Raw genomic sequence first — 4,295 nt, forward strand, 5'->3', positions numbered from 1 at the left:
TATATATATATATATATATATATATATATATATATATATATATATATGTATGTATGTATGTACATTTAACATAAAAATTACTTCTAACGTGAAAGTAAGTTCTGCAATGGAATAAAAATCAAATATTTTAAATTCATATTGTTTTATTTTCAGGAAATAACTAGATATTAGATTGAAGAATAAAATATTTTAAGTATCCCAAAAAACGTAATTTAATGAGTCCGATACTGAGTAATATCGATAGTTTTTCCCTGATACTTTTAGGGTATCGATACCATGAGCTCGATGCCAGAATGAGTACTCAGTATCGATACCAAAGTCTGAAATTTCGAGCCCTACGCACACTGGATTGGGCAGTCGGCCGAAAACAGGTTTCAGTTTTGTATACATGAGCTACGTATGATTGTGTTAGTGCATGTGGCACATGCAAACAAAACGAAATAGAAAACATGTTATCTATGTGTGCGTGTCAGTCCACCGTCAATCCGCGATTTTCGCGGACTGAAATGAGCGAGGTAAACTCGAACTCTCTTCCCCCTTTTATCCACACAAAACCGGTTTTAGCCGGACTGAGCAGTCCAGTGTGCGGAGGCCCAATTTCCTGTTCGTTTACTTTTTCCTCTTTTTGGGAGAGAAATTTCGCTTACGCTCTTGATTTTGATTGTTGGCTAATTTTGTTATCGAACACAACTAGTATCATGGAAAAGCGATTGGTAATTTGGTAATTTATTTTTCAATTTGGTAATTTTTCGATTCGGTCCTATATGTCACAAATGTAGGTCAATACAGGGTTTGATTACACTTCAAGAAGTGGACCGTAAGCGTTTCCTTTTATAGCAATACCAGGTAAACTGAAAGTTTCGCAACGCGAGAAGTTGTTCGAGCATTCCTTGGTCCCCACTTACTACAAAATGCTTGAAAGTGGCTATTGGTATATCTACAGTGTCCTTTCCTGGAAGGTTTAGGGAGGGCGTACCTTTCCTTGTCAGTTGGCCAGCTTTGAAATAGCTATTAATATTCCGGTGTACCCCGGCAACCATATGAGTAAAATGTAAATATGTATCTCGTTCAAAAAGCTACGGAACTCAGTGGGGGCTTCCTTTTGTCTACACGTGAGAATTAAGCTTTCAAGACTGCCTTCAAGCGTCGAATTTGTGAGATATTTTCGGTCACTTGTTGACATGTGTATGTACATATGTATATTGGCCATAACTGGACAAATGTTGATTTTAAAGTGATCCAAAGTTTGATACAGTATATTTTGCTTTGCTGCCTCTATGCTTAAGTGCACATTTAAGATACCTACCCCAAAATGCGCATCAAAAGCATTATTTTTAACATTTATAAGGAAACTGCTCCGATAGATGCATTCAACATACCTGCACATTGGCGATACCTGCTTTAAAAATTGTGCGACTAGTATCAATTGTCAATGAAAGTATTACGTTTACCTGCACTGGCCCTACAATTACCTAATTTTACAACCTTTTATTTATTTTGCTCATCTCTCAGAACAACGAAAATGGCTATCAATTTATGTAGTTATATAGATAATTAGATAACATTCGGTAAAAATTTCGCTTGCCGTAATTTCTACGTGGTAAGTGCTCCGCCACTATTTGGTTTCATAGGGATTCGGATACCTTCCTCATTGAAGTAGTAAAGAAAATTCGCTTAAGTGCCTTTTTCGGTTACGTGCACAAGTTTTTCGTGCAAAGAAGGATGTGCAGCTAAGCAAAATATACTGTATTTATTCGTATAATTACGGTCATCCGAGTGGCCCCTTAAAAAAGTCCAATGGGGCCATGTCGGGATGTTCTCAGTGACCGAACGACATCCCCTCTACGGCAAATTATGCGCCTGCTAATCCTCTGTTGGAGGAGGAATGGTCACAATCAGGAAAAGAGGATCAATCCATGTCTACACGTATGGATCAAAGCTCGAAAAAGAGTTGGTGGTGCGGTGTCGGAACAGTTGGGCATATCGTTTAGCTTCCGCCTTTCTGCAGTGTTTTTCAGACGGCTATCTCTAAGGCCGCATCAGTGGTAGTGTGATACCATTCCTAGTCATGACTGCCGCCCAACTTAACCTAACCTAATAATCTGTGGCAATGAACCGTATCCATGATACTGAATAATCAGATGCCTTCAGTTGTTTTGTGACATGAGCTTTGTATGGATGGAAATGTATATCCAAATGCAAAATATACCATTTTGAGCCATAGGACGGTACCATGTTCTTAAAATGACGCGCAATCGGCAAATTGGTTTCTTGAGCCACACTTAGTTTTAAAATCCTCACCAAGCTTTTCTGGTGTTGTGGCTTTCAGCGATCACGCAGATATAAAATTTATGGGCTTGTTCGAGTTGCAATCACAACCGCAGTGTTGTGCGAATTATTAAAGTATCACGTTCTGTGTGAATCTCTAGCAACATATTATCGTTGCGCAGTTGCAACAATGTTGCCATTTTTCATCAGTATGGCAGTAATGCTGGTTGCCTGAAAATCTTGGTGTCTTCGAATATATGTACATATGTACAGACTAAATTCCTGCGCAATTCCATTTAAAGGGCCTAACGAGACCTCCGATCGCCGCGCAAATACTTTCCCTCCTTTACTCTCATCGTTCGGGGCAAGTGTGAGTAAGCATAAACCAGTTTCTGCAGCGTACGTAAACTACCGATCAATAACAAGACGCGTAGAGTATTTACTTTGCCTTCCGCAACTACTGCGAGTAAAAGGTATTTGACAGTAGAGTACTCTACTGGTAGTACTTGAGTATTTTCGAAGAAAACATACATTTGTGGCAAGAATGATAGAAGAATTTTCTGGATCGCGCATTTGTGGTATCTGAATAAAACTAAGGACAGGAATGTAGTGGAGCGATGAAGAGAGCGACGAGCAAAACGTACTTTCAACTAAAATGCTGATATACATACCTAAGTACATATATATGTATGTGCATAGATACGTATGTGCATAGATACATATATATGTAAGTGTCCGCATATATTTTTTCTCGTCACTTGTTCTGTCGCTTCACTGCAGCAAAACCAAGTTGTGGGGAAAACCCTGACAACAAATTTTGTAAATGCGTCTACCATAACAAGTATGGCGCATATTCATAGTCATATTTAGTACTCAACTAAGTCGAAACTATTCTAAGTCACAACTAAAGCTATTCATAGTCGTCTTAGTTTCGACTTTTCTGGCTAAGTACCAACTTAAAATTTAGTTTCGGCTGCAGCTGCAACTAAGTCGAACTAGGAAGAAGTATTTTATCAAATTAAGGGGAAAACAGACGAAATATGTAAAAATTAAGTTGGTAGAGGGTGATTTTGATAATATTGAATAATCTCCAATTAAAATTTACAAAGATCGATCCATTTTATTCGGAAGAAGAAATTAAATGCGTATTACAATTCGAATAAAGCTAAATCACCAATTTATAATTGGAATAATTTAGATAAATTCTCAAATAATAAGTCAGTTTCACGCTAGTTCTTTTAAAGTAAATTTGTACATAACACTATAACATACTACTACATACTATTTGTATGTTTCACACCATGCTTTCGATAAACATCGACTTCACATCACTGCGGTTGTTCTGGCTATTTCACACAATTAACAAGAAAATGATTCCTTATTTTTTGCATAATCATGCTATGAAAATAAAAATTACATAAACGGATGATCAAACTTGACGTTACTTAATAAAAATGTAATTTTTTTAAGATATCGTAAATAAAAAGCGATACATTTTCACACTCATTTTGCTATATCGTAAACTAAGTCGAAACTACTTAGTAGATGTCTGAAATGCGACTATGAATAGAGGTAAATTTTAAGTTGGTACTTAAATTTAAGTTGCAACTTTGTTAGTTTCGACTTAGTTGCTGGACTATGAATACGCGCCTATGTGTTTTCGTTTCGATTTAAGTGAGGGCAACGGCTCGAAATGATAAATCGTTGCCATCTGAAAAGTAAATTCGTATAACATAAACATAGGGCCAAAGCAGAGCAGCCATACGAGGTTTCTAGTAACGAGTTTTCTATTAGCCTATATAATCATATATGCAAGGTATAACCTACACAAATTTTACTGAAATCTGTACCAAGGTTTTTGAGAGAAGCGGCCATCGTAACATAGGCCCCTATTATGAGTTGCATTCGATTTTCGACTGTAGTCGAAAGTGCTGAGCGAACGAATTTTCATATGGTATTATGGCGCTCATTCGATGAAGAATAGCGCTATTGTGAATTGCGCTCGTTTAGGTTGTTCACAATAGTAT

The sequence above is a fragment of the Rhagoletis pomonella genome, unplaced genomic scaffold, assembly GCF_013731165.1.
Source record: "Rhagoletis pomonella isolate Grant_MI unplaced genomic scaffold, Rhpom_1.0 Rhpom_scaffold_00009, whole genome shotgun sequence".
Lineage (NCBI taxonomy): Eukaryota > Metazoa > Arthropoda > Insecta > Diptera > Tephritidae > Rhagoletis > Rhagoletis pomonella.